Source organism: Schistocerca gregaria, chromosome 1 (assembly GCF_023897955.1).
Source record: "Schistocerca gregaria isolate iqSchGreg1 chromosome 1, iqSchGreg1.2, whole genome shotgun sequence".
NCBI classification, from domain to species: domain Eukaryota; kingdom Metazoa; phylum Arthropoda; class Insecta; order Orthoptera; family Acrididae; genus Schistocerca; species Schistocerca gregaria.
This window is the reverse complement of record NC_064920.1, coordinates 171,585,630-171,609,739: the sequence shown is the minus strand read 5'-3', so window position 1 is coordinate 171,609,739 and position 24,110 is coordinate 171,585,630.

The window sequence follows — 24,110 nt, the reverse complement described above, 5'->3', positions numbered from 1 at the left end:
GTCCCCATTCTGAAACCGGGGAAGAACCCTTTAGATGTGGACAGCTACCGTCCCATTAACCTCACCAACGTTCTTTGCAATTTGTTTGAACGGATGGTGAGGCGGCGCTTGAATTGGGTACTGGAGTCTCGAGGTCTTCTGGCTCCATCTATGGGTGAGTTCCGTAATGGCGGCTCCCCCGCCGTCAATCTGGTGAGCCTGGAGTTGGCCATCCGCACTGCCTTTTCCCGCTGTTAGCATTTGGTCGCTGTCTTTTTCGACATGCGGAATGCGTATGAAACGACTTGGCGTCATCACATCCATTCTACGCTACATGGATGGGGTCTTCGGGGCCATCTGCCGATCTATATCCGCAATTTTCTGTCGTATCGTACCTTCCGCTTCCACGTCGCGGCCTCATATAGTTCCTCCTAAGTCCATGAGAACGGTGTGACACAGGGTTCTGTTCTGTGAGTCTGTTTTTAATAGCCATTAACGGGCTCGCTGAGGCCGTGGGAAATTCTGTATCCGCTTCCCTCTATGCTGACGACTTCTGCCTTTACTACCGCTCTATTGGCATTGCAGCTACAGGGCGCGATCCGCAAGGCGAAGTCTTGGGCTGTAGCGCATGGTTTTCAGTTTTCGGCAGCCAAGACCTGCGTTATGCATTTCTGCCGGCGACGCACTGTTCACCCGGAGCCGCTGCTTTATCTCGACGGCGAGCTTCTTACAATGGTGGAGTCATATAGGTTTTAGGGGGTGGTTTTTGATGCCCGGTTGACTTGGTTGCCTCATATTCGGCAGCTTAAACAGGCGTGTTGGCGGCATCTAATTGCTCTGCGATGCCTGAGCAACACCAGGTGGGGCGCCGACCGATCTACTGTCCTACGGCTTTACCAGGCGTTAATCCAGTCCAGTCTGGGCTATGGGAGTCTCGCTTATGGCTCAGCATCCCCATATGCGTTGCGGCTGCTGGACCCAATCCTCCACAGCGGTATACGCCTTGCCACTGGTCCTTTCCGGATCAGCTCTGTGGACAGCATACTTGTAGAGGCAGGTGTCCCTCCACTGCGGTTACGACGCCAACAATTACTGGCTGATTATGCTGCCCATGTTTTTAGCTTGCCCGGGCATCCAAATTATTGGGTCCTTTTCCTGAAGTCAGTCGTCCATCTGCCAGAACTTCGGCCCCGGTCGGGTTATCCAATCGCCGTATGTGTCAAACAGCTTCTCTACGGGCTTGGGTGTTTCCCTGTTCCGCCTCCTTTCCGGGCCCCATTGCGTACACCCTCGGTGCGTGCCTCGCCCTTGCCCTCGGCTCGACTTGGCACAGGGCACGAAGGACTCAGTCCCTCCGAAGGCCTTCCGGCGCCGCTTTTCTTCCATCCTGACATGTTTCAGGGCTCTGGCGTTGTCTACACCGACGGTTCGATGGTTGCTGGTCGTGTCGGTTATGCACTAACTCTAGGGGACCATTCTCAACAACGTTCGTTGCCGGCTGGCTACAGTGTTTACACTGCTGAGCTGGTCGCCATCTTTCGTGCCCTAGAGTATATTCGCTCCTGCTCAGGTGAGTCCTTCGTTATCTGTAGCGATTCCTTGAGCGGTTTACGAGCTCTCGACCAGTGTTTCCCTCGTTCTCGTCTGGTGATGGCTATCCAGGAGTCCCTGCATACTCTCGCCCGTAGCGGAAGATCTGTGGTCTTTGTTTTGACCCCAGGCCATGTTGGGATACCCGGCAATGAAACTGTTGACCGCCTGGCGAAAAAGGCCGTCAGTGCACCATCTCTGGAGTTTGGCCTCTCGGCGACTGATTTACGGACAGTCTTACGCCACAAAGTTATCTCGCTTTGGGATGCTGAATGGCGTGGTCTGGCCACCCCTAACAAACTCCTTCCCCTCAAGGATACGACGACGGTGTGGCACTCCTCCTTGCGAGTCTCTCGCAAGGAGTGTGTCGTCCTCTGCCGACTGCGCATTGGGCGCACACGGATGACCCACGGCCACTTATTGCGCCGTGTCGACCCCCCTCTATGCCGCTGCGGCTTGGCATTGACAGTGGCCCACGTTTTGCTGGGCTGCCCACTTTTATCTGTGCTCAGGCAGACGTTTTCGCTGCCTGACACGCTCTCTGCTCTTTTATTAGATGACTCTTCCATGGTGGACTTGGTTTTGCGTTTTATTCGGGCAGGGGTTTTTTATCCTTTAATCTGAGTGTTTGTTCTTTAGTGTTGATTCTGGCTTTTAGCCTCTGCTTTTAAACTGAGTTTTTAATATGTTCTTGGTGGTTGGCTTTCCCTTTTTGTTTCCATGGTCGGCCAACCACCGTTACACAGTGTGTTTTAATCTGTTTTGGCTGGTGTCTGTCAGAGTATTTCTTTTTCTGTTTCGTCTGCTGTCTTTCCTGTTGTTCGTTTTTTTTATTTTCTTTGGGTGGCTTTTTTTTTTGGTAAAGGGACCGATGACCATAGTAGTCTGGTCCCTTTAACCTCACGAACCAACCAACCAACCCTGTCTTGTGTTCACTCTGACAAAACTGCAATCTTATTACAAATTCTAATATCTCCATGTTTCCAAATTTCTCCTCGATATCCTTTCTTCTTGCTCATTGTACAGATAACGCCAGGGATAGGTTACAACTCTGCCTCCACTTCGTTCTCATCCACTGCTTCCTTCCATAACCTTGGACTCTTACAACTGCTGTATGGTTCCTGTAGAAGTTTTAAATAACCTTCTGTGCACTGCATTATATTTCTGCTTCCTTCAAAATGTTGGGAATGGTAATCTAGACCACAGTCTCAAATTATTTGAAAGTGGTCTGGTGTGTGCTTCAGCCACCCTCATAGCTACTTACGAACAAACACTGACTTCCTGGTGATATGCAACATGAAATATGTAATGGCCATGAAAAATTACATAACTTCTTGCCTTGAATAAACCAGTCTGAAGTGACCATGTACATAATGAAAAGGAAGGGTGAGGGTCTGTGGGTCTCAAAAGAACTTAGGTTACCTGTGTTAGTAACTTTGTGAAATAAGTTGTGCTAACATGTGTTAGCTTCTAACTTATCGCACTATGTTGTGCATTGAGGCAGTTCTCCCAGTTAGGTTATCTTCTCTTAAGAGTGACTGCAGTGTCTAAAAATCATTTTATAGTGCTCCAAAATCTTGTGCATGTGAGATAAGAATTCCTTGAAACGGTGGTAACACGCAAAACATCAGCGACCAGTGACGCAGCAGCATAAGTCATGTTACCTTACTCAATTCATGAAAAAGCAAAGATATTATATTTAATTCTTTCGTTAGCTTACAAACATGGCTTCATTCAGATAAACTTAATAATCACTTTGACAAAGAACATGACAAGAATGTTGTGGCATGTATGTGTGGCACATTTGGATAAAATATCAATAAAAAACACTGATCTTTTAGGTTATCCATTATGCAATACATATTGTCAATAATAAAGGTATTATTCCCTCTTATATATGGACACAAATGACAGTCTGTTACTTAAAATTCTCGCCACATCACTCTATAAAACAAAGTACCCATAAATAGAAATGTAATCCAATGTCATCCACACCAAACAAACCTAGTACTTTTTGGAATTTTAACTTGGAGGAACTGGAGACATGAAACAATGAAATGCAGTTAAAATTGTGTAGGAAACAGTCTCGTAATACATAACAATTCACAACCTACTGAAGGCTACTCCACAGCAAATGAATTCATTGAGGTACGTTCGCATGCAAACTAATACAACGGATGACCTGATTAATATGAAACTGCAGAGCGTTTTCAGCAGTGAATATAAATTTGAATGAGATCACCAGTCATCTCACATAGTATACAGATTATTCCTAAATGATGGATCTCCATCAAACAAAGGGAATTTCATCAGAAAAGTGGCACCTTTCATCATCTTTACCTCAATAAGTCGAGAATATTTGGAATGTGCTCTGGAGGAGACCATCAGTGGAAATTACAAATTTTGTCAAAACGTTCTGATATATTGCTAAACAAGGCAAAATTACTAAAATAGGTGATTGTTAGTTCTAAAAGAAACTATTTAATTCTAAGGGTAGAGAATGATAATGTGTTTTGGCTGCCTGCTATTTTTCATGTTCCTTAACTAGATCTTGAAGAGCATGTCAGGATTATGATGTCAGTAATCGAAACATGTCACCTATTCAGAATATATGCTGGAAGACATATTAACTATTCAGATTCTGCACTGAAAGACTGCACCAACATTATAATATCAGAGAACAAAATAAGTTAACTTACCAGACCCTTATCTTGGCGAGCATACCAACATGATGATATCAATAAGCAAAATGTTTTAAATATTCAAATTGAAATTCTAGCAGAAAATATTAACTATATATGTTATGAGCATATAGAACTTGAAAATCTAAATGATGTTGAATATGTCATCATATTTTTAAAATGGATACTAAGAGACTACATCTGAGTAGTAAGACCACATAGGAATTAAATTCTTGGAATATAGAAATTGTTAGGTACTCAGCAAAACTAGGTGAGGTTAAGCAATCATTAATGTTAAATAAATCCCAGAATCGTTAATCAATTAATGCATATGCAGTTTTACTTCCTATTAGACAATTGGGAATTATGTTTGATAATTTAACATGAAATGACTCACACTTTACATGATACTTCATAACTCTAAACATGATGATGCAAAAATAGTAAATTAATTGTCGTGTTGAGAAGGAGAGGAACTTTACTTTAGTGCCTTAGACAACAATTCATTAGTTAACTCGCACACCAGAAAGGCAAAGGCAAAGGCAAATCTGCTCTGAAACCCTGACATGAACATTCTTTTCATGTCATGAAAATCTGTTCATTAAATATTTCTTCAACCTCTGGTGCAGTAAATGTTCTATAGATTACGCATAGGAATAGACAAACACTATATATTTTTATTCTGCAAAGTAGCTGGACACTTAAGGTAGCAGTTTGATGCAAGCTGCATCCAGACTACATTAAAGTTCCTTATGGTTAGGCTACATATCACACTCCCAAATGTTGAATGTACACTTCCCTATCATGAGGATGGTGTTTTCCTTGTGTGATATGTACGTTTTTCTGCAAGCCAGACTTTCTCTTTAATCTTTGCAGAAGACTGATTGTGGTTACATTCAATTCACTTGAACTTAATTCAGTAGCAGTGTATAGTTCTGTTAGTTTGGCTCAATAGGCATCTCTCTTTCTTTCATCTCTCTTTCTTTCATCTCTCTCTGTTTTCTGCTGTTACAGAACTACATGCACTAAGTATGAAACTTCATAACTTATATTTGCACATTAACACTTTTGTCATTAAACCCTACTTAGTCTCTGTATAAAACACACCTTGCTTCACACCCAGTTAACTACCATGTAATGAACAATTAAAGCTCTCCTAAATTAAACAAGACATATTTAATTCCTGTAATTGTGCATTATGTCGTCGTGTGAGAGTAAGAGGAACGTATCTCCAAAAAATGCGATTTTAGTTTTTTTTTAACATATGTTCTCACGGAAATCAGGTCCTTGTTGTGTCAATACGGCGTATCTCTATCTCTTTTTGTTGCGAGAATAGACTGCTGCGTTTCTCCAAGTTCTGAGCATAATTTAGAGACAGATAAACGTATTGAATCTTACGTACTTCTGTCTCGAGTCAGTGCATCTCTCTTTTCGGATCAGCAAAACCTATGGGCACTTACGTTCTTCTGTCAGTTTACTTCATGAAGTTAATTTGGAAATAAGTTCTTATTCATCAGATACTATTATCTCCTTGTTTTGTATCATACAATTTTGCTGCATTTGTGCACTATTTCCCTGTGTGCTGAAAGAGTATTATATGTTGTCTAGCAGATAATAACGAAGCTTACGACGCCAAGTAGCAACTTCGCATCACGCCTCCCTGCTGAATCATTCGTCTGTTCACCACTTCTCGAAACACTCTACGTACGAGGTTCCAAGCCGTTGTATTTCCATTGCAAGAATCAATAAGCAGTGAAACGCTAAACAATGAGTGCCCCTTGTAAGCACTGTCAACACAGTCACGTTGCTGTCATTCTCACGTCAAATTTTGTTTAGTTTCTTGTAGTATTCCCTGTGAAGAGGTGGTTGTTAGTGTGCGCTCTCTGTTAGATAAAAAACGACTTTACGAGGAAGGAGAATGGTTCAGCCAGTGATGCAAAATCACCGCAGTGAAGTAATTCTACATCCGATGAAAGTAAGATGAATTACTCTTAATTTTATCTATGAGATAATCATCCACGGAGATACAGATCGTTAGTTTGATTCACTTGATTCTCATCCATTGTTTGTATATCGTATTGTAGAAATTACAGAAACTGAAGAAAAGAATGGTGAAACCTCGTCTGCAATACAAAACTCTTCCAAAATGAAACGACTTTAAGAGTTAACTGAAGAAGATTGCAATTATTTCAAATTGCAATTATTTCAAATTGCTTAGTTCGGGTTCATCAGATGATTACATTCCAGAAAGCAGCATGGATTCATCATCACCATCTTCGAGGCCAAAGAAAAGGACAGCTGCAGTTCAACAGAAACTGAAAACTATCTTTAGAAAACCTCAGTAAGCAAAATGATAATCCGTGGGTCTTGTTTAACATTTCAAATACTAATTTCTTAGTCACAAATTATTTTACAAACAAAATACATATAGTGGGACTATCGTTTGAATATGGTTGTGTGTACGCATTTTTTTAGTGGTCCATAATTACAAAAAAATGGTTCAAATGTCTCTGAGCACTATGGGACTTAACAGCTGTGATCATCAGTCCCCTAGAACTTGGAACAACTTAAACATAACTAATCTAAGGACAGCACACACATCCATGCCCGAGGCAGGATTTGAACCATAATTACACTCTGATTTATTTCTTCTTCTAACTGCGATGTTACTAAAATAATAACACATGTGCATTTCAATAGAGCTAGGACCACATTTATTATCTTTGGATGAGGTGGTACATCTTGTAATTACAGCACGTCATAATTTGTGTGGGCAAAGGTTTTGTGATGTTAATGAACATGCAACAGGTATCAGTTAATCCAGTGACCGTAGAGTCTAATGATCAAGAACATTGGCAATCTAACAGAGGAATTGAAGTTTGTAAGGAAAATAAAACGAAAAAAAGAAGTAAGAACATTGACAAGTGGAAAAAGAACATAAGAAAAATGAATAGTCAGGAAAGGCGTAAAATCCACTGATAATAAGAAGTAACAGCCAGAACATTTAAGAACAAGGATTGTTCCAAATGCCCGAGAAAGTGTAGTGATAACATCAGCGAGATTGAAAGGAGACAGATGTTCCAAGGTTTCTGGATGATGAAAGATTTAGAACAGCAGCGACAGTATTTAGCTCCACTTATTAAGGTTGTACCTAAAGCAAGGTCACTTTCTGTAGGTGCGCAGTCTCGTAGAAACGTCACGAAGAAGTATGTTCTCCTGAAAAATTGTAGTGAAGTTCAAGTGTGTCTAGGGTTTTTCCTTAGCATTTTTAATATATCAGAAACATTTGAGCGATATATACAGAAGAAAAGGGACAGCACCAACATGATTCTGTCTGCTGACAAGAGGGATCATCTTCGTCCGGGTATAAGGAGATCTGATGATTTTATATAGTTCCGTATTCTCTCCCTTGCCTCATTTCCTACCATTCCATTGCATAACTGCCGACAGAGCACTGTGCGGCAGTTCTTACCAGGAGATTTGAATATACAAATAATGCACAAAATATATAAGAAACGTTGCGAAGAGGAACAGGTTACTGCTGAAAAATATTTGCTTTACTGAGAAATATTCAATAAAGAGTTTAACTTAGGCTTTCATGTACCAAGAAAAGATGTATTTGACGACTGCTATCGCTGCAAAAATCTCTGTGAAGAAAATCAAGAGGCAGAAAAAGACCAGCACTCAGAACACCTAAAGAGAAAGGAGACTGCTGGGATACTAAAAAATTTATTGAAGGAGTGGGCCAAAGCAGGAGAATGTCATTTACAGGAGTTTGACCTAGAAGCTGTGAGATGATGTGCACACACAGCAGCGAAAACCATTTTTTTACAAAAGAATACTGGCTGTGTACAACCTCACAGTATACAATACTGTTACCAGGAAAGCTATAAATTACATGTGGCATGAAGGTGTGGCAATGCGGCTCAATTAAAGTATCATCATTTGTATTTCAAGAGCTGCAGAAGATTGCAGATGACCATCATGTCGTTTTGTTCTCCGACACTTGCGGTGGACAGAACCGAAATGTCAACATGAGTACCACGTTCCTTCATGCTGTCCAAACATTGAACAACCTGGTGATACAGCAGTGCTTCTTTTAGCCTGGCCACTCTTTAATGGAGTGTGATTCAGTCCATGCCGATATTGAGAGGGCTGCAAAATATGTCAATATTTATGACCCTACGGGGTGGGATACTGGTGTTCAGACGGCTACAAAACAAAGACTGTGTGAAGTCATTAAAATGGAAGAGAAGGACGTGTTGGATTTTGGTTCCATGCAGAAGGGACACTTTAAGAATACTAAAATTGACAGTGAAGGAAATGAAGTACAATGGCTTAAAGTGACGCAACTTCAATATCGCACAAGTGATGTTAATAACATCTTTTTCAAGCATTTTCATATTCACAAATTCAGAAGATTGCAAGTTTCCAGAAAATCCCGAAATTCCGATACAATCTTTCAGTTGGATCCGAAATACCAGGACCAGACATATCAACTGCAGTAACCTCTTTCGGTCTTGTCAGAATAACTAGCAACAAAGGTGCATGCTTTGACACCATTGGAGGTGTGGGTTTGGGGTGAGAATAGGCCCGCGGTATTCCTGCCTGTCGTAAGAGGCGACTAAAAGGAGTCTCCAAAGTTTCAGCCTTATGTGATGGTCCCCACTTCGGTTTGACGTGCTATTTTCAAAATTTCCGTTGTTAGTGCGTGCCATTTGGGGAAGGACGAGTTACGTGGTGTTTTTATATTGGTCCATCGTGCACCTCCATCTTGCATGCTATCTATTGTCGTGTGGAGGGATTTACACCCCATGTCTTCTGGGTTGCCTCCTCGTCTTGTGCACAATCCCCTTCTTAGCGCCCACGACAACTGTGGACCCTTTCAACACCTAAAATCCAGCACGGTAGCCAGTCCATTGTGGTGGGGTCGTCATGTACCCTCTTGGTGGTAGCCCCCTGACCACGCAGGAATCACACTACAGATGCCAGAGCTGTTTCCTCCCCATGCATTCCAAGGAGTATGTGCCCATCTTGTCTGGGGCACGGGGACTCCGGGCAATGGGATATCGGCCAGGTACCCGTTGCTTTGGCTGGGTGGCGCCCTTGGGGAGAGCCCTCGTTGGGAGTAGGTGGCATCTGGGCGGATGTGGCGCCAAGAAGCGCAATAAATCACACCAAGCTGGTGGTCGCACTGCCACCAGCGTCTCTAAGCGAGTCAGAATTGAATTCGATGCTGCACAATATGATCCTTAGTCGTTCCCCTCGTTGGCTGCGCCGTGGGAGGGACGCAGATCTAGTGCCAAGCGGGAGCCTTATGTACCACAATACCTTGTCTGCAGCAGGACTGATGGTGAATCCTTTCTTTCGATAAAGCCTATGTTTTTTGTGGAACACCTGGAGGATAAGTTTGGGGAAGTGGTGGGGTTGTCTAAAATGAGGAATGCATCCATCCTCCTCAAGACGTCCTCCCCAGCCCAGTCACGGGCGTTGCTCTTGTGTGATAAGCAGGGAGACGTCTCTGTTACCGTCACTCCCCACAGTAGCTTAAATATGGTCCAGCGGATTATTTACCATCGCGACCTCTTGTTACAATCCGACGACGAGCTGAGAGCCGACTTGGAACGACGTGGTGTGTATTTTGTCCGTCGTGTACATAGAGGACCCAAGACTAACAGGGTGGCCACCGGTGCCTTTATCTTGGCCTTCGAGGGTGCTGTATTGCCTGAGAAGAATTAAAGAGTGAGTGGGCTCAGGAGGGAATTGTTGATGTTCAGAACATCATGAAAAGGGTGGATGGGAACCTGGAGAAATCAGGCTCCTTCATTCTTTCTTTCTTTCAATACCCCCAAACTCCCAGAACACGTCAAGGCAGGATTTCTTTGACTAAACGTCCGGTCTAATGTCCCAGACCCAATGCGCTGTTTTCAGTGCAGCGTTTTGGGCATACAACTCTAGGGTGTAAGGGAGAAGCGATGTGTGGCAACTGTAGTAAGGCTGCCCATGACGGAATTGACTGTTCGTCGCCTTCAGATGTATAAACTGTTCTGAAAGCCACCCTGTTTGGAGTAGGGACTGTAGAATCTTCCTAGAGGAACGTAAAATACAAGAAATAAAAACAACTAAGCGTATCCCCTACAGTGAAGCCAAAGAGATCTTTAAGACCATGCAGCCCCCCCACATTCGTTACCTTTTTTGCTTCCATTGTTCAGAAGCCGCCTCTGAAGGTCGATACATCTACACAGATGGAGGTTATTAATGTTGGCACCAACACGTGCACATGTCAGTGCACTTGCAAGGCAGCAACTGTATCAGAGCCTGTAGCCCCTCCTAGAACAGCAGAGGAAGGTACAGTAGCTAACACTGAAGAGCCCCAGGCATCTCCGATTGCTGAGGCTGTTCCAAAGCCCAGTATGGTCATAACCACCCCAGGTATGGTTCCACCAAAGCCCTCTAAACAAAGGAAAGCACATGTGAAGCAGGACCAACAGATTAAATCGGCTGGTAAACCGTCGGATCATGTTAATGTGGTCCCGCTAGACGCTTCAGCAGACTCTTCCCCAGACGTGATGGAGTCTGATAATACGGGGCAATCATCTCGCCTCAAGACTGAGCCTCTACCCGCTGCAGTCTCCCCACCTCGGCGGAAAGAGAGGCAGAAAATACAAACACCTTGATGGTTCCCATACTACAATGGAACCTGCAAGGGTTCAGGACACATGTGGAGGAACTACGTCTATTGATTCAGGATAGACCTATGTGTGTATGTCTGCAAGAGACAAATTTCAGTGAAACATACACCCCAGGGCTATGTGGTTATGTCCTCCACAAAAAGGACGAACTGAGTGGACAGAGAGCTCGAGGAGGAGTACGTATCTTCGTCAACACCGACTACCACTCCTCGCCTCTCTCCCTCACGACGGATTTACAGGCAGTTGCAATATTAGTACATGTGCGCCATATGATAACGGTATGTTCGCTTTACCTGCCCCCACATGATGTGCTTGACGAAGAGGCTCTCAGTGATCTTCTTACACAGCTCCCCCACCCCTTCATCCTCTGTGGTGATTTTAATGTACACAATATGCTTTGGGGCTCTGTGAGTACTTGCCCCAGGGGCGGAGCAATTAAGAGGCTTCTTCTGTCTACCAGTGCCCATTTGCTAAATACGGGTCAAAGCATGCATTGTTGCATTGCAACTGGGTCGTTCTCTGCCATTCATCTATCGCTTTGCTCTCCAGCCATAGCCCACACTGCTGCATGGGAAGTGGTTTATGACTTACATGGCAGCGATCACTTCCCACTTCCCACATCCCCACATGCAGTGGAACCAGAAAGGAAACCGCCTCGATGGGTGTTCAGTAGAGCCAACTGGGCACTGTATAGTCAACTCGCCCAGTTTGAACATCGGATCAGTGTCCAGGAATGGGTGGATCATATTACTGAAGTGAAGCGTCCACCCCACAGTCCAAGGAACAACCGAAGCGGCAGCCTGTCCCTTGGTGGAGCGACGAATGCCGCTGTGCAATCAGGGCTAGGCGGGCAGCTCTGCGTAGGTTCAAATGCCGGCCAACTGTAGAGAACCTTGCAGCTTTTCGGGTGGTGAGGGCAAAGTGTCGTCGGATTATACGAGAGAGCAAGAAGAGGTCGTGGCAGCAGTTCCTTAACACCATTAATCGTTCTACACGAAGTTCCATTGTATGGGAGACCATCAGCAGGATTTATGGGAGAGGTGGGAGGTGCCCTATGGCTGCTATAATGTGGAATGGTACTCTCCAAACGACCCCAAAAGATATTGCCCAGTCTATGGCGGCTCATTTTGCAGCTATTACTGCAACCGCCAGTCAGAATCCAGCTTTCCAGCCCCACAGAGTGGCTGCTGAGAGGAGCAGTTTTGACTTCCGCTCACCCAATACGGAACAGTACAACTGCTCGTTTTCCATACGGAAACTGGATTCTGCATTGTGTGGGGCTCGTGCTACATTCCCTAGTCAGGATAGAATCCACCATAGCATACTGCGGCAGCTCACAGGGAGAAATAAAGAAATCCTCCTCCGACTTTTTAATCTAGTTTGGATTTTTGGTCACTTCCCCGACTCGTGGCGTGGAGCAATTTTCATTCCTCTTTTAAAACCTGGAAAAGACCGCACGTGCTCTGGTAGTTACCGTAGTGTTGCCCTCACTAGCTGCGTGGGAAAGACCTTGGAGCGGATGGTCAACCGCCGCCTTGTCTGGATGCTAGAATCCAGACAACTCCTTAGTCGCTTTCAGTGTGGGTTCAGGAGGTATCGCTCCACATTTGATAACCTGGCCCTCCTGGAGGCTGCCATACAACAGGGTTTCCTGCGCCAGCATCACTTGTTAGGAATATTTTTTGACATTGAAAAGGCATACGACACTACTTGGAGGCATCTTATCATCAGGCAGCTCCACGAATGGGGTTTTCGTGGATGTCTTCCCAATTTTATTCGGTCCTTCCTGTCGCCACGTTATTTTCGGTGCCGAGTCGGAGACGTACTGTCTAGTCGCTTTGAACAAGAGAACGGTGTCCCTCAAGCTAGTGTTTTAAGTGTGAGGGTCTTTGCTATTGCTATTAATAGTATTACGTTTGTTGTGAAAAGTCCTGTGCTGTGTTCCTTGTTTGTGGACGATTTCTCTGTATTTTGCTCTTCTCCCAGCCTTGCAACGACGACTCGTCAGTTGCAACTCACTCTCCGACGTTTGGATGACTGGGCACAGAGGAGTGGTTTTCAGTTTTCAACTGATAAGTCGGTGTGTGTTGTTTTTAACCGTTCTCGTTCCATTTTTGACTTTCCTGAGTTGAGGATGAGGGACACCAATCTGAATTTTAAAGACACGGTGAAGTTTCTGGGTCTCAATTTTGATTCTAAGCTTACATGGCTGCCACACATTAAGGAACTGAAAAAACGGTCTCTTAAGGCGCTGTCTATTTTAAAATGTCTTAGTCATCTCACATGGGGAGCAGACAGGACTTGTCGTCTCCGGTTTTACAGAGCCTTCTTGCGGTCCCGGCTTGATTATGGACGCACGGTGTATAGGTCTGCAAGACCCACTTATTTCAAGATGTTGGATGTGGTGCACCATGAGGGGATTCGGCTGGCCACTGGGGCGTTCAGAACGAGCCCCATCCGAGCCTGTGTGCAGAGGCAGGTGAACCGCCACTTCACCTCCGGCAGCGTCTACTAATGGTGCGCCAGGCCTATAAACGTTTATCCGCACCATACACGCCATAATATTAGTGCGGATCGGCCCTCGGTTTTAGCCGATGACGAGGCGAGTGTCAAAAAAGTTTTGAGGTACTGTGATGTTTCTGGGCTTCAGCCAAAAATTTTAGGTTGGAATTTTTAGTGTGTTGCCGAGTGGCTTGCCACTCCTTTTTTTACTTGTAATAGGCCTGTTCCAAATATGTGCTATGTATTTCATTGTAACCCTTTCACCTACGTTCTCTTGCAGTTATCCTCTTTATGTGCTGCATTCCACTTTGCAACTGTTGATGTGCAAACTGCCTATGTAGCCTTTCACTTTTAATTTTAGTCCTATTTTAGCACTTGCTGCATTTTAGTGACACTCGTCCGTTGTTGTTTCCGTTCGGGCGCTAATGACTACACTGTTCAGCGCCCATATCCACCATATCCATCCATCCATCCATCCATCCATCCTTCCAACTCTGCGTCTGAAGATGAGGTGGAGATTCTGGCGTCCGCTGAGGACCTAGATCTTGCCGGTCCCTCGGACGCGATTGATAGCTGTAGCACAGGTAGCAGCGAGGGCCCAGGAGGCGTAATCTGCCTCCCCAGTCCCTTCCGCCCTTCTCAGCCATGGAAAATGTCATCCTCCAGCGGAATTGCGGTGGCGGTTTCTTCCACCATCTTGCTGAGCTCTGACAACTTCTCAGCCTTCACCTTTTCTTCTGCATAGCTCTTCAAGAAACTTGGTTTCCAGCAATGTGAACCCCCGCCCTACTTGGCTGTCGGGGTTAATATAAGAACCAGGCAGCTTATGAAAGTGTGTCTGGTGCTGTCTGCATCTATATCCTTCACACTCTTCACAGCGCGTCTGTCCCTTTAAAAACATCTTTTGAGGCTGCCGCTGTTCGGGTGTGGTTGCCACAGGCTGTTACTGTCTGCAGTCTCTATCTTCCACAGGATGATGATGTCCCACAGCAGGTTCTGGCGGCGCTGGTAACCCAGTTGCCACCATCTTTCCTTTTACTGGGAGACTTCAACGCTCTCAACCCTCTGTGAGGTGAGTCAGTGGCAAGAGATCGAGGCGCCACTGTTGACAACGTATTGGCACAGCTCGACCTCTCCTTTTAAACGATGGTGCCTTCACACATTTCAGTGTGGCACATGGCACGTACTCCGCCACCGACCTTTCGATCTGCAGCCCTAGCCTCTTACCGTCTATTGAATGGCGTTTGGGTGAGGACCTGTGTGGTAGTGAAAACTTTCTGATCTTTCTGTCACTGCCACAGAGTCACTCTTCTGGGCTCCCTTGTAGGTGGACTATGAATAAGGCTGACTGGGACTTGTTCTTCTCCACTGCCGCCATTGAGCCTCTTTCTAATGTAGCCATCGATGCTGTGGTTTACTCAGTTACCAGCAGCATCGTTACTTCCACAGAATTTTCCATTTCTCGTTCTTCGTTGTTCCCTCGGTGGAGCACTGTGCCTTGGTGGTTGCTTGCGATCGCCGAGGCGATTAAAGATCGCAAGCGGTGGCTCCAGCATCACAAGTGGCATAACTCATGAGAAAACCTCATCCCCTTTAAACGGCTCCGTGCGCGGGGCCGCTGCATCATTCACCAACACAAGCAGCAGTGCTGGGAGCGATATGGCTCCATCATTGGCCTCCATATCACTCCATTGCAGGTTTGGGCCAAGATTAGGCGCCTCTATGGGTATCGGACCTCTGTCAGTGTCCCTGCCCTCTCACTGAATGGGGCAGTTTGTACTGACCCCGACATAATTGCAAACCGCTTAGCAGACCATTTTTCACTCAGTTCCGCTTATGTGAATTACTCACTGGCCTTCCGCTCCATCAAAGAGCGGTTGGAACGTCGGAGCCTCTCATTTCACACCCGCCATCCTGAATCATACAATGTTCCATTCAGTGATTGGGAATTCCAAAATGTCCTAGCCGCTTGCCCTGATACAACTGTCGGACCAGATCGCATCCACTGTCAGATGCTGAAACACCTCTCAGTGAACTGCCAGCAATGCCTCCTCCATCTTTACAACCATATCTGGCAAGAGGGTGAGTGTCCGTCGCAATGGAGGGAAAGCAGTTTAATCCCCATTTTGAAACGTGGCAAGAACCGATTGAATGTGGGCTGCTAATGCCCCATTAGCCTCACCAACGTTCTTTGCAAGTTCCTCGAACGCATGGTGAGCCAGCGGCTGAGTTGGGTACTCGAGTCTTGGGGCTTTCTAGCTCGGTATCAGGGCGGTTTCCTTAAAGGCCGCTCTGCCACCAACAATCTGGTGGGCCAGGAGTCAGCCATCGGTACGGCCTTTGCCCGCCATCAGCACCTCGTCACTGCCTTTTTTGACATACGGAAGGCGTACATCGTCTCTACGCTTCATGGCTGGGTTCTTCGGGGCCCACTGCCGATTATCCGACGAAATTTTCTTTCGCATCTTACCTTCCGCGTGCAAGTTGCGGCGCCCCATAGTTCCTCCCTAGTTCAGGAGAACGGGGTGCCACAGGGATCTGTCCTAAGTGTCTGCCTGATTTTAATTGCAATTAACGGGCTCGCTGGGGCGGTGGGAACATCTGTCTCAGCTTCCTTGTATGCTGACGAATTCTGCCTCTACTATAGCAGCATTGGAATTGTAGCTGCTGAACGTCAGGTGAAGAGCGCTATCCGCAAGGCGCAGTCTTGTGGTGTAGCTCATGGATTCCAGTTTTCGGCAGCCAAGACCTGCGTTATGCATTTCTTCCGGCGACTAACAGTTCACCATTAGCCGCGGCCTTATCTTGCTAGCGAAATTCTTGCTGTGGATAAGACACAACGGTTTTCGGGTGTGGTTTTTGATGACCGCTTGACTTGGCTCCCACATATTCGGCAGCTTAAACAGATGTGTTGGCGGCATCTTAATGCTCTGTGGTACTTGAGCCACACCAGGTGGGGCACCGCCCGATCTACCGCCTTACGGCTCTACCAGGAGTTAATTCAGTCTTGTCTGGGAGCCTGGCTTATGGTTCACCATACCCTTTGGCGTTGTAGGTGCTGGACCCAATCCTCCACAGCGGAATACGCCTTGCTACTGGTACTTTCCGGACCAGCCCTGTGGACAGCATTCTTGCGGGGGCTGGCGTTCCTCCACGGCAGTTATGGCGCCTACGTTTACTGGCCACTTATGCTGCACATGCTTTTAGCTTGCACAGGAATCCTAATTATCGTCTCCTGTTCCCTCAGTCAGTCGTCCATCTCCCAGAACGTCTGCCCCAGTCGTGTCGTACGATCGCGGTCCGAGTCAGAGAACTTCTCTCAAGGCTTAAGTTTTTGCCTCTTCCGCCTCCTTTCCGGGACCCTCTGCATACGCCTCCGTGGTTTGTGCCCCGCCCTTGCCTTCGGCTCGAATTGGTACAGGGCATGAAGCACTCAGCGCATCCAGAGGCCTTTCGCCGCCGCTTTCTTTCCCCCAGAGCTCTGGCGTTTTTTACACTGACCATTCCATGGTTGCTGGTCGTATCGGTTATGCTCTCTCTCTAGCGGACCATTACGAACAACATTTATTGCCGGCTGGCCTCAGCGTTTTCACTCTTGAGCTGGTCGCCATCTTTCGTGCCCTAGCGACTCCTTGAGCAGTTTACGAGCTATCGACCAGTGTTTCCCTCGCTCACGTCTGGTGCTAGCTATCCAGTATTCCCTCCATAGTCCTGCCCATTGCGGCATCTCTATGGTGTTTGCGTGGGTCCCAGGCCATGTTGGGGTACCAGGCAATGAACATATTGACCGCCTGGCCAAACAGGCCACCAGTAATCCTTCTCTGGACGTTGGCATCCCGGAGGCTGATTTGCTGGCTTTCGATCTTTGGGACACTGAATGGCGCCCCCTGCCTTCACATATCATACTTTGGGCCATCAACGAGGCTACCGGTGTGTGGCATTCCTCCTTGCGGGTTTCTCGCTAGGAGTCTGTTGTCCTCTGCCGCCTGCGCGTTAGGCACGCACGGATGACGCACGGCCACTTATCGCGCCGAGAGGACCCACCTCTATGTCGCTGCGGGACGGCTTTGCCAGTGGTCCATATTTTGGGGACCTGTCCCCATTTAGCTTTGCTTAGGCAGACGTTTGCGCTGCCTGATACGCTCCCTGTCCTTTTAACCGATGACACTGCCCATGGGAGGTTTAGTTTTGCGTTTTATTCGGCAGTGGGCTTTTCTCACTTAATCTAAGTGTTTTTTTTTTGTGTTGAGTCTGGCCTTTGGCCCACGATTTTAAACTACGTTTTTTAGTGTGATTCTTGGTGGTTGGCTTTTTCTTTTTCTCTCTATGGTCGGCCAACGACTGTCACACGCTGTGTGATTTTAATTCCTTTTGTCTGATCTCCGTTGGAGTCTTTCTTGTCCTGTGTCGTCTGTTATCTCGTTTATTAGTTTTTTTTTCTGTGTGGGTGTTTGGAGTTCTGGAAAATGGGACCAATGGCCATCGCAGACTGGTCCCTTCACTCTCACAAACCAAAGCTGTGTCGTCTGTCGCCTTTTCCGTTGTTCGATTTTATTCTCTGTGGGTGTTTTTAATTTTTCGAGAAAGGGACCAATGACCGTAGCAGTCTGGTCCCTTCAATCCCACAAACCAACCAACCAACCACTGCAGCGACGATTTCCGAGGTTTTAAATATAGCTGATTATTTAGTTAATTGAAAATCTACACTCTAATCAACATTACCTAATATCTTAACTGTTTCCGAATATGACCTACTGAAACGGTTCTCAAAAGTCTTCTTTTTGACACACAGCAGCAACTGGTCCCCACTCGATGTGTTGAACTTTATGTTTAAACATATTTTTCCGCAAAGAAACATATCTTCATTTCGTGAATAACCCGAAGAAGACACATACACAGTATTCCAGAACGATGCCATGTTCATACGTGTTTATTTATTTCGACTCCCAAATTTCCTACTTCTTTGCAAATTATGCAACCAATTTCTTTGTTTGAAACGATTAACTACGCTGTGTTCTCCCAAAATGCGACTTCTTACCCGAAGACCAAGTTAATGCACGATCATCTGACTTGCTGTCGTACACAAGTTCGTTCACTGTATTTTCACACGTCGGTTAAGTGCTCATGTTTATATTTTTACTTACATTAACCACTGGCAACGTCGAAATTACAGAATTTTCAGTCACACCAGAATTACCGACAAGTTTTAGAATTTTAGGTGCAGGAGAACCAGTAAAACAGTTTGTTATTCTGCTGCTCATCTTACCTGAACCTCTAAGCTGGCTTGCAACGATAGGAAGGACACGCCATACAATGAGGCATACAACTCAGAAGAAGGGAACAGCAAGTAGATAAGTATGTGTACCGTGGCTCGTGTCTCGGCTGACTCACAGAAAAAGAGAGTGGACTCAGTGACCGGCTGTCTGCGATTTAACTACAGAGAACGGTTCCTTGCCGCTTCGAAACGTTCTAATCAGTTCATTGTACCCCTTTTCCCACCACAGCCTGCACGGACGTCTTTCATGTTGCGATTACCAACATGAAAAAATAAAATAAATCCGATTTAAATTTTTGTAATAATGCATTGCGAAACTTCTTAAGTTCTTCAACATGGTAAAGAAATTACTTTCCCGCAGAAAATTTATAAATTCGCGTCCCTCAGATAAAGAGAATTGGGTTTACTGATGAAGAGCTGGCCGATACGCACCTCATCTGTGGGCTCACCGAACGTGAAGGACGAGCGGCACAACCACGCTATGCTATGCCTTTCTCGCAGCGACGGCAAACACGTCACAGTACCTTTGTGTTTCACGCTCATTGCATGAAGCTGTGTTCGGTGCTGTGTGTGTTAGTGATTACATACTGAGGAATATTGACTGTCGTGAACCTATTTTCAAACAAACGATAGCAGTTGGGGCAACAGACCGAATAAATTATAATTACATCATTACTATAGAACGAGCTACCGGAGACCAAGAATCGCTTACGTCAAAACAGTCTCTGAACAACCTCCGAATTTCTGTCTGTGGAGTGAGTGTTCACCCTACATATACTTTTTTCGTCTGCTTTTTAACCATGTGACAAATTTTTGTTCTCTTTTTATGTATGTAGCCTATAAGAAGACTAATGTGTCAGTGGCAACACCGGTACTTGTGAAACGGGTGAAATCATGTGGTTACCTCCTGCAGTAGCTTATATTAATCAATGCGTGAGAGACTCTGTGATTAGAAATATGACGACTGAATCTAATTCTGGTAGCTGGCAACTATCTTATGGAGCTTAGAGATGACAGACAAATGAAGAAATTATGAAAAGGACAAATATAAGTTTTTAATAGAATCTAAAATAAGGTATTCAGTGTTTTAGAGAAACTGAAAACTTGAATTTTTATTTTAGCTTGTTTTAGGTTAAATCTGATATGTTCCACAGACCCAAAGTGCGGAAATCGGCAAGGATCAAATTTATTTGTACACTCTTTGAGATCGGGTACAGAATTCTGTGAACTTAGTAACTACAAAAAAACTATCAGTTAGTAAAAACTGAGGGTGAAACTTTGTTCAGTAGGTGTCATTTCAAAAGTACAAGCGTAAGATTAAAAACTATTAAAATCACTGGCACAGACTGCTTGTTTATCTCACTTAATTTCGAAATGTAGTCTCCCTTTCCATACGAAATCATTCCCTCGAAATTAGATTTAAACGTATACATCACCATCTGTTCTATATTATTAATTTCTGCGTCAGTGATAATGGTTGACTTATTTGCCTTTGCAAGGCTTTTTGTTTACAAAATAATTTTTTGTAACTATAGTAAGTAGAATCACTGAATGAAAAATCTCTGAAACCATATAGTCACAATCACTGTTTGTTACAGTATTTCCAGTGGGGCGTCTGGTATACTTACACAGTTTATGAAACCAGTCTTTGTACTGTCTTACTGTAGTATATTTCGTTAACAGTAATGGACAATACACTACTACAACTTGTGTATCTGTTTACTAAAATTAAACAGAAATGTCTGTTTCTGTATGCATTACTCTAACGAAATGGAAAAAATTAGCAGTTGACATGAAAGTGGCTGATATTCTAAAAATCTATGAAGATAGTAGGATAATTCCAGGCATATGCAAAGTGTTGGCCAGCCTAGATGCAGTGATTTCGCACAAGTAAAGTTGTGACGTGTTCTTGTTAGATGGTTGGATAGCTCAGTCAGTTATAGTGTTGTAGCAAAAAGGCGAGTATCTGTGTCTGGGTATGGGTGCAGCACACATTTCTCATCTTCCAGTAAATTTCAAACCAGTGCGCAGTTCTTTATATAGCTGAATATAATTTGGTATTTAAGACAGTTACACATTCCCTGGGAGGAAATGGGATGAATTAAAAGTTTACAGAAAACATTACATATTCACACTTGTTTGTGTTAATAAACGAAATATTTTTTCTAAACAGTTAAAGTTCACTAATGTAGGTAAGTAATAAGACCTAATGCTATGAACTTCCTCCATCGTAATCTACGTAATTTTTGTTTGATTCTTGTCACCAGTCAGGGATCTCATTTACTATAGTTATTTTCTTTTATCTTTCCATAATAAAGATTTCTGTAACACTGAATTCATAAATAAAATTATCATAACATGTCAATAGAGAAATCAACTCAACTATACCATGCTCCTCTTCTCACTATTGTTTGCAACTTACATATATTGTTTACTCCTTCTTATACTTTATCAAATGTGTGTGAAATATTATGGGACTTAAGTGCTAAGGTCATCAGTCCCTAAGCTTACACACTACTTAACCAAAATTATCCTAAGGACAAACACACACACCCATGTCCGAGGGAGGACTCGAACCTCAGCCGGGACCAGCCGCACAGTCCATGACTGCAGCGCCTGAGGCCGCTCTGCTAATCCCGCGCGGCATACTTTATTCAATATATTTCTCACTTTAAAAAGATTAAGCTTTAAGATTTATGCATTACTGAATTAAATTATAGTCGGTTTAATTACTGTACTAAGTGAAAATTTTCAATTATTCTGATTTTCAGAGTAGTACCTAAAGGCTTAGCATGCAACAGTAAGTGAATCGTCGTCTACTAGTAAGGAAAGCAGCAGATGACATGAGACAATAAAACATGTCACACAAGCAATCCGTTGACCAGGGGTAGGCTAGTTAAGAGATAGGGATGACTGTTCATTCTTTATTGTATGATTTGTTAAAAACATATTTTTACACAAAGTGAAAGGAACGTATGTTTTGCTTTCCACAGTCAGTGTCATGCAGTCCTACATGTCTAATGCAATCTTAAAAGTAGTTCTTTTCTTGTAGACTCCTTCTTTACTGTGTAAATATAATTCTTAGTTGTTAATTACGTCAGAAAAAGATTTTTTAACTAATTCTTGTTACATTCTTGTTTGTTTTGCATTGTATCTGGCAATAATTTAGGTTTGATGAATCTAGGAATTCGTTATATTGGAATGTGTAGAAACTTACCTTCCAGCAATCGAACTGACTACTTGAAAATGCTTAGACAGTTGTTATCACATTTTCTCTAATGTGGCTGAAATTTAATCATATATTTAAGTTTGTATTCATACATATGCACTAATAAGCGCTATACACACATGTGCTCGGTCCCAAATGTATTCTTTTCATAAGGGTAATAGTACCTTGTAACAATTACTGTGCATTTATCATTGGGGCTGAAATACATACACAAATTTCCTTCCCATATGTGGAATATTCGAAAGAGAGAGTCGACTACTAAAAAAAAGTTGCGTTGTATCGAGCTGCTTTTACAGTGGGGAGAACTGTCTCATTATTACTAAGTAGGCTAAGGTAGCTGTTACAACAGACCCAAAGAAGTGTAGGTTGATGTCGAAAAAGCCACAAGCAGAAAAACACAGCTTGTTCAACGAGAGATCGAGGACATCCACAGCAGTCGCTTTTCGTAGCAGCAGTCTCATCTTTGCCATCCTTTTCCCAGCTGTGTCAGCTCTTTCCACTGCTGAAGAGCACGCCCAGGACGCAATCAGAAGGTGGATGAGTGACAGGACCAGAAAAAAAGACAATGAGGTCAGCACCATCGATTTAGTTTGTTGCGGAATGTGTGACCCTCCTGCTACTGCTGTGATGGCATACATCAGCGAGACTATGACGACGGCGTTGTAGAGGACGGCGAGCAGCAGGGCAGGACCAAAGTGCAGCGAACAGAGGCGGCCAGTCCTGTGCAGCACCATCCTGGCGTGCTGCAGCCTCCGCAAGCTGTCCACCACAGGTGCGTCCACAGCAGGTGGCACCACTCGCGTCACCGCCTTATCCAGTTCCGCCTCTGAGGTGACAGGTGGCTGGACACCCCTCAACATCAGTGTGTTGACGACACCCAGCCGGTCTCTCACTGTCAGCACTATCCCCAGGAACTGCACGTGCCACAACAGGGAGTAGGCTGGCAGGCACATCAAAACCATCTCACCTGGATCTCGTGACACTGCCCCGCTACTGACTGCTGGCCCTAAAGGGAACACTACTACTGTGCCTAGTAAAATGAGAGTCACAATACGGGTTCTTCTCTGAATTTTTCGCATATATACTTCATCATTATGAGTTAACAAATTATCAGCCAGCTCCAAGTTGTTGATAACTTCATTGAGATAGTGCTTTCCTGTTATAATGGAAGTGAACAACATTACAGCTGGTTCTAACCAATTAAGATATGTGATGACCATGTATATATGGTAAATACCTGCCAATGGGTGTACTTTAGCTTGTATACATTCTTCACCATAAATACACAGTGTACCTACTATTATAACTACACCGACCCAAGCTGTGGATATGAGGAAGTTGATAATGTCGTCCAGTTTTATACTAGGAATAAATGCGACATGTGTTCTGCCATAACAGGTCACTGGAGCCAGGCCACATACTTGACTTACGACATACAATGGTCTAATGGCATTTCTGAAGCCATATTCATTGTTTACAATGTAGATGTCAGACATATTTTTCACGTATGCTATTGTAAGATGATGAAAACACACTTTTACCCTCACAAGAAAGCTTTCTGACGTAGCAGGGCAAGCTTGATGCTTACTCTCTATGACGACCTGGTGCAACGTTTCTTCTGATCTTCTCCTGGTGTAACAACCAATAAAACAATAAAATGTCTTACGTTAGCTCTGGTCAGTTCAGGCAACAGCCATAGATACGCACTCAACCTTCATAAATAGGCATCCAACAGTATTGCAGCAGCTAAGCGGACTACCTGTATGGATCATACCGAGGTACTGCAGGACTGTGTCCTGCAGAGTAGGAACGATCGAACTTCATGCAGGGCAATCAAGAAAATTAATATTTACCCATTAGCGAAAGCTGGTGTCACTTCAGTTTGTATCCATTGTCTACTTTATCTGCTTGTCAAAGAGACGTCAGCTTCATTACTGCCTTCCTTTGTGTCAGCTTCTATGTCGTGTCCATATACGTCACAAGCAGGAATCGATGTTACTCAAAACTGATGATTACTTACAAATGTGCAGACAGGTAACAAAAATCACTTGGCTTCAAGATTCATTAAATGTAAATTCAATACATTTTTGTGCTACATGACAATTCTTATGATACTGTATATAAAATGGCATTTCTGAATGATACAGAAGTAAGAAGAATGG